The sequence below is a fragment of the Pseudophryne corroboree genome, chromosome 3 (assembly GCF_028390025.1).
Source record: "Pseudophryne corroboree isolate aPseCor3 chromosome 3, aPseCor3.hap2, whole genome shotgun sequence".
NCBI lineage: Eukaryota > Metazoa > Chordata > Amphibia > Anura > Myobatrachidae > Pseudophryne > Pseudophryne corroboree.
Genome location: NC_086446.1, coordinates 333146530 through 333160617, shown reverse-complemented (window position 1 = coordinate 333160617; position 14088 = coordinate 333146530). Strand labels below are relative to the sequence as shown.

The following is a 14088-nucleotide window of genomic DNA, read 5'->3' as shown; positions in this document are numbered from 1 at the left end:
GGGCGGTAGGGAGGGGACAGAGACGCGGGGCGGTAGGGAGGGGACAGAGAGATGTGGGGCGGTAGGGAGGGTACAGAGAGACACGGGGCGGTTGGGAGGGGATAGAGAGACGCGGGGCGGTAGGGAGGGGACAGAGAGACGCAGACGGTAGGGAGGGGACAGGGAGACGCGGGGCGGTAGGGAGGGGACAGAGACGCGGGGCGGTAGGGAGGGGACAGAGAGACGCGGGCGGTAGGGAGGGGACAGAGAGATGCGGGGCGGTAGGGAGGGGAAAGAGAAGCGGGGCGGTTGGGAGGGGATAGAGAGACGCGGGGCGGTTGGGAGGGGATAGAGAGACGCGGGGCGGTAGGTAGGGGAAAGAGACGCGGGGCGGTTGGGAGGGGATAGAGAGACGCGGGGCGGTAGGGAGGGGATACAGAGACGCGGGGCGGTAGGGAGGGGACAGAGAGACACGGGGCGGTTGGGAGGGGATAGAGAGACACGGGGCGGTAGGGAGGGGACAGAGAGACGCGGGGCGGTAGGTAGGGGAAAGAGACGCGGGGCGGTTGGGAGGGGATAGAGAGACGCGGGGCGGTAGGTAGGGGAAAGAGACGCGGGGCGGTTGGGAGGGGATAGAGAGACGCGGGGCGGTAGGTAGGGGAAAGAGATGCGGGGCGGTAGGGAGGGGACAGGGAGACGCGGGGCGGTAGGGAGGGGACAGAGACGCGGGGCGGTAGGGAGGGGACAGAGAGACGCGGGCGGTAGGGAGGGGACAGAGAGATGCGGGGCGGTAGGGAGGGGAAAGAGAAGCGGGGCGGTTGGGAGGGGATAGAGAGACGCGGGGCGGTTGGGAGGGGATAGAGAGACGCGGGGCGGTAGGTAGGGGAAAGAGACGCGGGGCGGTTGGGAGGGGATAGAGAGACGCGGGGCGGTAGGGAGGGGATACAGAGACGCGGGGCGGTAGGGAGGGGACAGAGAGACACGGGGCGGTTGGGAGGGGATAGAGAGACACGGGGCGGTAGGGAGGGGACAGAGAGACGCGGACGGTAGGGAGGGGACAGGGAGACGCGGGGCGGTAGGGAGGGGACAGAGACACGGGGCGGTAGGGAGGGGACAGAGAGACGCGGGCGGTAGGGAGAGGACAGAGAGACGCGGGGCGGTTGGGAGGGGACAGAGAGACGCGGGGCGGTAGGTAGGGGAAAGAGACGCGGGGCGGTTGGGAGGGGATAGAGAGACGCGGGGCGGTAGGTAGGGGAAAGAGACGCGGGGCGGTTGGGAGGGGATAGAGAGACGCGGGGCGGTAGGTAGGGGAAAGAGACGCGGGGCGGTAGGGAGGGGATACAGAGACGCAGGGCGGTAGGGAGGGTCCCCAGTGAGGAAGCTGATGAAGAAAGAGGGGGGAAGTAGTGGAGGGGGTGGAGTTGTGTAAAGTGGTGACCAGACATACAGTGGCTAGGATGGGTGGAGGGACTCACCGTTGGGGCTGTGGGTGGCTGCTGCAGGCTGTGAAATAGTTCAGTATCCAGAGGCGTCACCAGGTGTGGGAGAGCAGTCTGTACTATGACATTTCCTCCCCCAGGGCCCCCCCCTCGCACGGCGAAATGGGGGCGTGGCCTAGAGTAAAAGGGGCGTGGCCTCGCGGGTCTTTTCTCTCTCGCTCCGGGGGTGTTTCCAGCTTGCCTGTAGATGCTGGCAGCCCCTGGAGACTGCAGAGTGTGTGTGCCGGCTGTGTGACCGGAGGAGAGTGCTGCAGGAGATGACGTCACTGCAGCACTCGGCTCCTGACAGCGGGATGTGTGCGGAGGAGGCGGCGGGTCTGTGTACGCGGGGCAGGGAGGGCTATGAGAGCCTTCTCCTGCGCCACCCGTCCCTCCTAATGTGTATGCCGGGGGCAGCAGTTGTTGTTGTTCGGCGCGCCGTGGCTGGTTAGTCAGATTTGCTGGGAGGGGGGGAGGGGAAGGGGTGTGACATGGACAGGCAGCAGGAGCAGAGACTTGCTGCACATGTGGTGGGCGGGCTCTGTGACTCCGCCCACCACTGTGACTCCGCCCAGCAGTACGGGCACAGAGTCACAGACTTGAGCAAATATATAGGAGATGGTGGTACAAGTAAATACTGCTAGTGCATAGTAATGTACAAGATTATCAACAGCGATGCACTGTAGAGGATACACCATATTCCTATGCAGTATAATGTAACATATCACAATAACACAGTCTGGAACCTGATTCCTAGAGGAGGGGGTGGGCCCTCAGGCAGTGGGGCCCACCGGGGTGGGGTACCCCTGTGGGCCAGTCCAACCATGAGCACTGTCTTTGTGGGTGTGCAGTATTAAATCTGTCATATGGCTTGTTACGTACTCTCATTAAAACTTACCAACTTCAGCACATGCAATACAGACATGTTTATAAAGAATCAAGGGGGTAATTCTGAGATGATCGCAGCAGCAATTTTGTTAGCAGTTGGGCAAAACCATGGGGGTAATTCCAAGTTGATCGCAGCAGGATTTTTTTTAGCAGTTGGGCAAAACCATGTGCACTGCAGGGGAGGCAGATATAACATGTGCAGAAACAGTTAGATTTGGGTGGGTTATTTTGTTTCTGTGCAGGGTAAATACTGGCTGCTTTATTTTTACACTGCAAATTAGATTGCAGATTTAACACACCCCACCCTAATCTAATTCTCTCTGCACATGTTATATCTGCCTCCCTTGCAGTGCACATGGGGGGTAATTCCAAGTTGATCGCAGCAGGAAATTTTTTAGCAGTTGGGCAAAACCATGTGCACTGCAGGGGAGGCAGATATAACATTTGCAGAGAGAGTTAGATTTGGGTGTGGTGAGTTCAATCTGCAATCTAAATTACAGTGTAAAAATAAAGCAGCAAGTATTTACCCTGCACAGAAACAAAATAACCCACCCAAATCTAACTCTCTCTGCAAATGTTATATCTGCCTCCCCCCTGCAGTGCACATGGTTTTGCCCAACTGCTAAAAAAATTCCTGCTGCGATCAACTTGGAATTACCCCCATGGTTTTGCCCAATTGCTAACAAAAATCCTGCTGCGATCAACTTGGAATTACCCCCCATGTGCACTGCAGGGGAGGCAGATAAAACATGTGCAGAAAGAGTTAGATTTGGGTGGGTTATTTTATTTCTATGCAGGGTAAATACTGGCTGCTTTGTTTTTACACTGCAAATTAGATTGCAGATTGAACACACCACACCCAAATCTAACTCTCTCTGCACATGTTAAATCTGCCTCCCCTGCAGTGCACATGGGTGGTCATTCCGAGTTGTTCGCTCTGTAATTTTCTTCGCATCGCATCGATTTTCCGCTAATTGCGCATGCGCAATGTTCGCACTGCAACTGCACCAAGTAAATTTGCTATGAAGTTTGGTATTTTACTCACGGCATTACGAGGTTTTTTCTTCGTTCTGGTGATCGTAATGTGATTGACAGGAAGTGGGTGTTTCTGGGTGGAAACTGGCCGTTTTATGGGAGTGTGTGAAAAAACGCTACCGTTTCTGGGAAAAACGCGGGAGTGGCTGGAGAAACGGAGGAGTGTCTGGGCGAACGCTGGGTGTGTTTGTGACGTCAAACCAGGAACGACAAGCACTGAACTGATCGCACTGGAAGAGTAAGTCCCGAGCAACTCAGAAACTGCACAGAGAAGTCTTTTCGCAATATTGCGAATCTTTCGTTCGAAATTTTGCTAAGCTAAGATTCACTCCCAGTAGGTGGCGGCTTAGCGTGTGCAATGCTGCTAAAAGCAGCTTGCGAGCGAACAACTCGGAATGACCACCATGGTTTTGCCCAACTGCTAACAAAATTCCTGCTGCGATGAACTTGGAATTAGGCCCATTATACCCAAATATACATATCTTTAATTAGGACACACGATAAACACATAATTTTTAATGAATTCCTTTTAATTTTTAGTTTAACTAGTATTTAAATATATGTTGTCCCGATGGTTGGACTGACGTTTTAGGAAAAAGCTGTAGTTTTATTGCTTCATTCACATCACGAAGGTTAGGTAATTTCACAGGGTATTTTAATAGCCCTCTGTCATATGTTGTTAGCTTAGGGTTTGATATCTCCACAGGTGTTTTTATAATAATGTTTTAATGAACAACATGATTGTTTTTCTCAGACACTGTTTTATAATGTCATTTAATATATTATGTTATTAGGGCACTAATATATGATGCATGAGTAATAAGTACTATAGGTCATGTAGTGAGCGCAAGTACATTTGTTGCATAGCACTTTTTTAACACTGGGCTGTATTTGTTATTGTTATTAGCATCGCCATGGCCACCTGGCTGACAGCCGCAACGTCACTTCCGCATCAGCTGATGCGCACCGGAACGCATTGCAGGAAGTCTGGACGGCGTGGCCAGCGGTGAACACCACTGGGGAAATCCACAGGAGGTAAGTAATGTCTATGTATGCACGTTTTTTTCACATATGCAGTTATCCTGAAGAAGGGGAACTGGTCCCCGAAAACGTTGATGTTGCACGTAATACACTGTTAAGATGAATTGAAGTCTCCGATGCCACCTCTTCTTTCTTGCATTGTATATATATTTATTTATTTATTTTTGTTGTGTCATTTTAATTTTGCGGAGTATGACTCACAGGTACTCACACATGGTCCTCAAGCCCACAGATGTTTATGAATCTATCTAATTGAGATTTATATGTTGGCCATCTGTGTGGAGTTTAGATGTTGCAGTTTTAATTTTTCTGTGTTAGATTTGAAAACAGCTTATTGCAAGAGTTGAGCTCAGGCAGGTAATAACCACAGTATTAGAATAGTTGGACTTTGTATTTATGCAGTTTTTGTATGTGTTTTTAGGTGTTTATAACATACACAAAGTGGTGGAGGCCATACCCCTTTGAGGTCCCGGGACGCTGGCGCGGATGCATCCTATTAATGTCATCGGGTCTCCTGTGGGTGCCATGGCATTTGGTGATGGTGCACAACATAAAAGGTATGTGTTTTAAGTGTACTAGGGTCTTGATAAAGGGGCTAAATCCCCTGAAATGTTGATGTTATTGTGGCCTTCAGTGTTGTGTTATTTGTCCCCGAGTGCCAGAGACTGTTTAAAAGTTAATATGCCCGAATCAGGGCACCGGGGCAAGTATAATCTGCTGGAGGAGTGCCGGGCATCTGGAGGAGTGTATATATATATATATATATATATATTTTTATATATATATATATATATATACATACATAGTACATATATATATATATATATATGTAGGGATAGTGTATAGCGGTTGGTAGGCGGCACTCGTGGGGCTTCAAATCAATCATATACTGAAAACCAGGTAAAGCTACGTTTCGATTTAATGAAAATCGTCGTCAGGCATAAAATACATACATGTGAAACATACCTTTATAGATAAAGAAGACACCGTGCTAGCGTGTTGGCCGGGCGGCCGCCGGAAGCTGTCATCACGTCATCAATTCCGTTCCTCCCAATGATAGACGTGTGACGTGTGAAAAAGTGAGACAGGATAGAACCCGTTACCAAGGTTACCCTGACAACAGAAAACAAAAGCTTGATAGAACCTTAGTTAACTGAAATTTAGCAGCCTTATGTTAGAAAATAGCTGTGCGTTATTGATATTTACGCTGCACAGAAGAAGTAAGCTGTGACAGTGATTGCATATCGCAGACAATATAAGTGCTGTAACTAAATAAAACAGTTAAGGGTCATCAGTTCATTTAGTCCATGGGGAACTACAGTACGATATATCCAGCGTGCCTCTAGCTGGAGCAGGGCTCTTGCTCTGTCACCCCCCCGTTTGGTCTCCGTAATTTGGTCGAGCATTTTATAGCGCAGGGCAGACAGCGTGTGTCTGGCCGACTTAAAGTGCTTGGCCACTGGTTGGTCTATTTGTTTTCCCTCTAATATAAGTTTGATGGCGCTTCTATGCTGTGCCATTCTTTCTCGGAACTGACAGGTGGTTTTTCCGATGTACAGTAGATCACAGGGGCAACGAATGCAGTAAATTACGTATTTACATGTACAGGTTAAGACCTTATTAATTTTAATTCTTTCTAGGGAATGTGGGTGTAAGATGGAATCGCCAGTTTCCAAATAAAGGCATGTTGTACACCCTAGGCATTTGTAATTGCCTGTTTTTTTACTCGGGAAATGTGGGACAGTGGTCGATGTGAAATTGGAGATGTCTGTATGAATTATTCGGTCCTTGATGTTGCGTCCCCGAGTGTAGCAAGGTAGTAACGGGGTCCCCTTAAGGGCGGGTAGATCTCGATCATTTTGTACCATCGGCCAAAATCTCTTTGTGCGTGAAATCAGGTGATTTGTAGCTGAGGAGAAGGTATTGACATAGGCAATGGATTGGGCGGTTTTGTTATTTCTTTCTTTGATGGTATTAACCATTTTGGGCGCTTCCATTGCTCGCTGTCTTGCTCTGATTAAAAGGGAATTAGAATATCCCCTTTGTAGAAATTTTTTTGTCATGATGTTCATTTGTTGAGATTCATCCTCCTGGTTGCTGCAAATTCGTCGGACTCTTAGGAACTGTGAGTATGGGAGCCCCATCTTCAAGGTGGTAGGATGGTGACTGGAGGATAGCAATAAATTATTGCAGTCAGTTGGCTTACTGTATAAGGAGGTTTGCAATGTTTCATTATCATGACTAACATTGACGTCCAAGAAATGTATGTTATGTTCCTGGATCTCATATGTGAATTTGATGTTAGTGTCCCGTATGTTAACTTCCTCCATCATGGAGATAAATTGCTGTTTGGATCCCGTCCATATCATAAAGATATCGTCGATGTAGCGAGTGTAGAAGGCTATCTTGCCTCTATACTCATCTACATCGAAGAACAGGTGTTGTTCTACGGTGAACATGAAAGCGTTGGCGTACACCGGAGCGGCCGCAGAACCCATAGCGCAGCCGAGTTCCTGCAAGTAGAACTCGTTATTGAACAAAAAATAGTTTTTTGTAAGAGTCAGTTCCAATAGTGAGAGAAAAAAGGATATTTCTGGACCTTCATAGTGGGGGTTATTGGAATAAGTGTTTGAACAGCCTGTAGTCCCCTGGCATGTGGGATATTTGTGTATAGGCTACTGACATCGCATGTACAGAGCCAAAATGAGGGGGGAAGGTTACCTAAGTTCCTGAGTTTTTCCAGGAACATGCTGGTGTCCTTAAGGTAATGTGCCTGGTTCTGCACAACCGGCTGCATGTAAAAATCAATGTATCGAGATACATTGTACAAAAGAGAATTTCGTGCCGAAATGATCGGTCGTCCGGGGGGATTGAACCTGTTCTTATGTAATTTAGAAATAAGATTAAAGAGTGGGACAGTTGGTGTGGTGTTGAGTAGGGCCCTCTTGGTATCTGAATCAATAATGCCATTGTCATGTGCAGTTGTCAGGAGATCCTGAAGCTGCTGAAGATATGTTTCAGTAGGGTCTTTGTTAAGTTTAGTATAGACCATAGAATCATCGAGGTGCCGATAAGCCTCAAGCTTATAATCACTTAAATCTTGTATCACTATACCGCCCCCCTTGTCGGCGGGGCGGATAGTGATGTCTGTGTATGTGGCCAGATTTTTAAGGGCTTTAGATTCCTCTCTAGAGAGGTTGTGACGAGCTTTAGGGGGATTCTTTTCCAGTAATTCAATGTCTCCCAGTAAGGTCCTAGTAAAGACCTTAATGGTGGCATTGGTGGAAATTGGGTCAAAATATGATTTAGGGCGTATGGGGCATCTTCGGTCAGCCTCATTTAGTGTAGGGGCTTTTCCGAAATGCTCCTTTAGGCGCAATTGCCTATTCAAACGTGTGAGGTCTATACGGCTTTTTAAACCATCAAACTGATTGGTGGGGACAAAGTTGAGGCCGCGCTGTAGGACTTTGATCTCAGGAGTGGTCAGAATCCTAGAGGATAGATTGTGGATTATTTCTTGCTTTTGGTATTCTTTTTTGCTTTGCCTTTGGCATTGACCTCCTCGTCTGGTTCTGTTTCTCCTCCTGTGTCTCTCTGTGCCCGCGTACGTATCCCTAAAGGGATATGTTTGGTAGATTTCTTTCTGCTGGTTGAAGCAGTGTCCAAATCACTCTGTGAGGTTCCGCTGGATACGTCCGTCTCCAATGGGAATCTTCTTTGTCCTCGTTGTTGACGGGGTCAAAAGCGTCGGGTGCCTGCTGAAGGATTAGTAGCCCAGGTATATACCTTGTTTTCCTCGTAATCTCGTGTGACAGTGGAAAGCTTGTTGGACTTGAATTTAATGAGATCGGTGCAATATTTTTCGATCTGTGAGGATAGCTTGATGAGCCATTCACCGTTGTCAGCAGTGGTTAATGTCGGCATAGATGTAGATTCAAGAATTTTGATTTTAAATCAAAACGTAGCTTTACCTGGTTTCCAGTATATGATTGATTTGAAGCCCCACAAGTGCCGCCTACCAACCACTATACACTATCCCTGCATGTTTGCTTTGGAGGGCACCGGCACTATATACCCCGTATCATAAGGAGTGCCGAACACCCTTCCACTTGATTGATATATATATATATATATATATGTATATTATTTTTTTTATGTCATTTTAACTTTGCAGAGTACGACTCACAGGTTCTCAAACATGGTCCTCAAGGCATGTCTACAGTCCAGGCTTTTGGTATATCCATGACTCAGCACAGATGGTTAAATCAAATTGGCTGAGATGCTAATTTAAGTCACCTGTGGCCAAGCATGGATAAACTTAAAACCTGGACTATTGGGGTGCCTTGAGGACTGCATTTGAGAACCTCTTGATTATATAGCTTATAACATTTTTTTTTTTGCGCCATAATATAACAGCCCCTCAACCCCACCCATTCTTACATGGCTATATGGTTCTAGAAACATACAGTGGTATTTGTCAGCAATACATGACTATACCAAGAATATATCACATGTAAACATACCGGCCTGTTTACATGGTGACTACTGGCACGGTCCTATATGTCACTATACATCTATAGGTCATCCATACACAGATAACTCCTGAGGTCGTCAGGATTGTTCTCATAAATGTCCTGCATTGATGGCATATGGGAATAGGCATCTTGTCTGTGCAGCCAATCCTTGGTCCAGCAACTATGCTTCTTATTTTTTTTTTCTAAATGCTCGCAGTGTTATCACCATAGTAACAACAGAACAAGCACATGCTTTTTCTCGGTTCAGAATCATGATGGGGAAGTCAATAGAGCATATTCTACACTCAGTACTACTGTACAAAATTGCGATGTGATGCTTCCAGTTCTCTTCCTGCATGCTTGTTTGGGAGGAAATCAATTTACTGGCTTTTGGGATCTCGGCTGTCAGGATACCCAGAATTCCAACTCGGGTGGTGGTCCATGCCAACAGAAAACAGGAAATAGGGAACCGTTGCCACGAAGGGTTGCCGTGGCAACGGTTCCGTTTCCTGTTGGATTTATAATTTATAATGGATTTATAATAGAAATGCTGAATAATATACATATTGTATTCTCTGGTGTATTTTATTCACTGTTTTCGATGTAACATATTTATGTGATGTCTTATTTAGATATGTGTATTGATGTTTTGGAATTTTATCAAACAATTAACATTTAATTGGATGAGGTCACTTCCTGTTCAACATTTAAATATCTGGCTTTCCACACTTATACCCCTTTTCCACTAGCTCTTAGAAACACGGGTAAATGCGCGGGGGCGCGCATTTACCCGTGTTTTGCCCTAGTGGAAAAGGGTTCCCCGGCAAATTCCCGGATCAAGTGATCCGGGAATCCTACCCGGCTAGCTGTCTAGTGTGAACGGGTGCCGTGTCGAGGCGACACGGCTCCCGTTCACAGTGTATAGGGAGGGCGGCGCTGGGAGACCATGTGATCTCCCAGTGCCGCCCCTGCCGCGTAAGTAGTAGTGTCACCAACTCAACAATATGCCGGGTTGGTGAGCGCTGTTCAAAAGGGGCTGTAGCACGGGTCGCAGCCGTGTCAGGCAACACGGCTGCGACCCGTGCTTTTAGTGGAAAAGGGGTATCAGTCCTTTGTCTTGATAAAGGTCACTTGGTGACCGAAACGCGTTGACAGGAACAAGTGTGGACAGACGATTTTTGGCTATTATCTTTGGAAAGGGTATGCTATACAAAGTCTCTAACTTCACGAGAAAAACTGTAATTTTTGGATCTTTTGGGACTATTAGCTTTTTCCATGTTTTTCTCTCCTTTTTGGGTATTATACAGACCTGATCGCCAGGCTGCGTTTTCGTACAGTGGATAATCAGGTTTAAACTGCACATGCGTATGCAGCACAATGCGCAGGTGCGTTGCATGGGTACAAAGCGGATCACCGCTTAGCCATGGGTTTGTGCAATGAATCCATTCGCACAGGCGTTCGCAAGGAGATTGACAGGGAGAAGACGTTTGTGGGTGGCAACTGACCATTTTCTGGGAGTGTTTGGAAAAATGCAGGCGTGTCCAAGCGTTTGCAGGGTGGGTGTCTGACGTCAATTCCGGTACTGAACAGGCTGAAGCGATCGCAGCGGCTGAATAAGTCCTGGGCTACTCAGAGACTGCACAAATTCTGTTTGGATAGCTCTGCTACACATGCGTTCGCACATTTGCAAAGTGAAAATACACTCCCCTATGGGCGGCGACCGTGCGAAAGCAAGACTGCAAAAAACTCCTAGCGAGTGAAAAGGTCTGAATTAGGCCCTTTATCTTTTTTACTGTGTTTTTTACTATATGCCCATTGTATGGGGAAAGCCTTTTTCTGGAAATAATGTTTTATTGGTTTTTATGATCATGTGGAAATTAACATCATTCTGCTCATTGGGCTGAGATACTTCCTTGGGACCATTGCAGAGACAGTCAAAGGAAAAGATACCTTTACATGCTTTGAATTCTCCAACACAATTGTGAGTGTGGTACGCTTGCTTTTGGAAATTATCTCACATTAAAGATACCTTGATACACATTACTATCTTCACAAAGAGTGAGTGGGGTATGCCCATATGTTTATTATTGTGTGTACATTGGGATCTGATACTTAAGAAACCTAGATAGGCCCAACCCCTCATGTTAAAGTGTGAATCTGGTTTGTACATGACATCAATGTTTTGGACTGGAAACAGAGGGTGGTCCTTGAAATGAATCTTCTGAAAGGCCCAATCAAAGATACCTTTATATGCTTCGTATCATTAATTTCATTGTGAGTAGGGGTACGCTTGTCCTTTCATGGAGTACTTATGAAGTTAAAAGATACCTTTATGTGTCTACTCCTTTCCACATATCACAGTGAGTTGGGTACGCCTTATGAAGAACTCACCATTGATCACAATACCACTTAATAGAGTTCAAAGGAAATTTTTGTTTATAAACATCACTAATATTATAGTGAATGTGGGGTACGCCTCCATCATATAGTGTATTCACTTTAGATATTGTTTCTTTTTCTTGGACACTTTTGTCACAAAGTTTTGTAATTTAAAGATTGGTCTACACATATTTTTGTATGTTTTTATTTCTGTATGTTCACCACATCATCTGACTTCAAAACCAACTTATTGGTGATGTCTGAGACAGCACAGCAAGAGGAAAAAGAACTTGTCTGAACCATTCCAAAAGGAACGTATTGTATATGTACTGAACTGTTTTATTAGCGCCTATGACAGTGCCCCTCCTAATTTTCTGTATTTTCCACTTCTTATCCTAACTTAAAAACACGAATGCAAAGGGCAGAAGGAAGATCTGGTGCATTACCTTTTATTCAAGTTAAAACTACAAACATTACACTTGCAAAACATAAAACTTACATTACGATAAAAACCAACAAGGGAGTTATACAAATCCTACCAGGATGTTGCATAAACAGGTTAACATGCGGTGGACACAGAATTCAGTACATACTATATCCAGACTTCAATGGGCTATCTGACTTATCTGCATCAAGCCCCAGAACCTTTCTTCCCCTGACAGTACTGGCTGTACTTTAGCTGAGGGTACTGTTAAGAGCTGCTCCACTAAGAAGCTGGGATGCTTACTTTGCACCTGCAGCTACTCAGCTGCAGTGTAATTAATTGGTAGGGCCCTGTCTCTGTATGTGCAGCTACTCAGCTGCAGTGTAATTAATTGGTAGGGCCCTGTCTCTGTATGTGCAGCTACTCAGCTGCAGTGTAATTAATTGGTAGGGCCCTGTCTCTGTATGTGCAGCTACTCAGCTGCAGTGTAATTAATTGGTAGGGCCCTGTCTTTGTATGTGCAGCTACTCAGCTGCAGTGTAATTAATTGGTAGGGCCCTGTCTCTGTATGTGCAGCTACTCAGCTGCAGTGTAATTAATTGGTAGGGCCCTGTCTCTGTATGTGCAGCTACTCAGCTGCAGTGTAATTAATTGGTAGGGCCCTGTCTCTGTATGTGCAGCTATTCAGCTGCAGTGTAATTAATTGTAAGCAGGGGTGGATTGGGATGGAAAGCCAGCCTGGGAAATTCATGGATGCAGCCCTAATGGTCGGCTAATGGGGCGAGATGCCTCCTCATAGGGCCTGATTGTACACAATTGCGGCCTTCCTTGCGTCTTTTGCTGCAGCTGTATCTGACACCAGGGGAGGATTGGTAACTAAAACTGGCCCATGCATTCTCCCTCTTCTCTGAGGAGCTACCCACTACGAATTTTCAACATAAATCAAAAACAAAAAAGGAAAGATATGTAGTCTTTAGGGTGCACTGCGACCAATATATTAATTAAAAGTTTTTAACTTTATTGCTATTTATTAAAATAACACATATTATAGGACAAGTTCGGTGAAATGTAAATTTTATTTCATCAATATGTTGAATTGCCATGCTTGAAACAAGTTACAGTACATCCTCAGCTTTTTATCAAAGATAAAAATTCATTTTCTTAAGGGGTATAATCTTTTTGGGATATTGTACGATTGCCTTACCATACATTTTGTATTAATTTGATGGATGAACAGGTATATTAGATCTAGGTTACACAGATGTCATGCATCTCTTATGCAGTATACTGAGTGGGTTCAGCAGCGGCTGTAAGACACGCAGCGCTGGCGATCCCTGGGGTCGGGGAAATGCAACCAGCACATATGTTACATACATCCCTGCATGTATGTTCATATGTGCTAACCCGCTCCCCCATGCACGATGTGGTGTGAGCTACAGCCCAGGTGCTGCAGCTGCCACTGGGGGTAACTATTTGATGTATATGCAAAAAAAACTGCACACTGCTAAATGCTTACTAACAATATTAATTAACATGTCATTATGGCAGTCTCAATATAAACGGGGACCAGTGCTGAAAGTGGGGTGGTACGGAGTACGATTAAGAAACATGGTTGTGGTAAGCAGTACCACCAGCCCACTGCTGGGGCATAATTTATAAGGGGCATTTTTGTAAAATGGTGTCAGTGGCATGACTGTGTGTGGCATAATATGTATTAGGCATTACAGTGTGTGATATAATATGGACTAGGCATTACAGTGCGTGGCATAACGTGTAATGGGCATTACAGTGTGTGATATGTGTAATGGGTGTTACGGTGTGTGGCATAATGTGTAATGGGCATTACGGTGTGTGGCATAATATGTACTAAGCATTACAGTTTGTGGCATAATATGTAATCAGCATTATGATGTGTTTCATAATGTGCAAGGGACATTACGGTGTGTGGCATAATGTGGCCATGCCCCTATTTTCATGTAGCCACTCCCCTAGTTTCATGTGACCACGCCCCCTCATGACACGTGACCTTGCCCATTTTTACTGTCAGTATCACTAAGAAAAAATTTCTACTTGCACCACTGGCAGAGACCTATTTAACCCTCACTTGTACACCAGTGTGAGGTATAATAATAATAAATGGTAGGAGAGACATTTATAACCTTAATTGGTTAAGGATGCTACACAACTTTCTATTTATATATGCATAATTAACAGACCTGCTTGCATGAGCACTTTTTACTAACTTGATATATTCATTTAAATTGTGTCTGTATGCTTCCAGCAATAACACAGTTTATCTCTTTTATGTCACTCAATATTAAATGTCTATTAATTGTATCCATTTTGTATA

The 14088-nt window shown here is 45.7% G+C and overlaps 1 long non-coding RNA gene across 1 annotated transcript in view; it reads right to left on the bottom strand.

The window, feature by feature from the left end:
- Positions 1 to 5495, bottom strand: part of LOC135057754 (uncharacterized) — a 63371-nt gene extending 57876 nt beyond the window's left edge. Inside the window, exon 1 of the long non-coding RNA XR_010244343.1 lies at positions 5388 to 5495. This is a non-coding gene — a long non-coding RNA (uncharacterized LOC135057754). The remainder of the gene's footprint in view (positions 1 to 5387) is intronic.
- Between the last annotated feature and the right edge of the window lie 8593 nt (positions 5496 to 14088).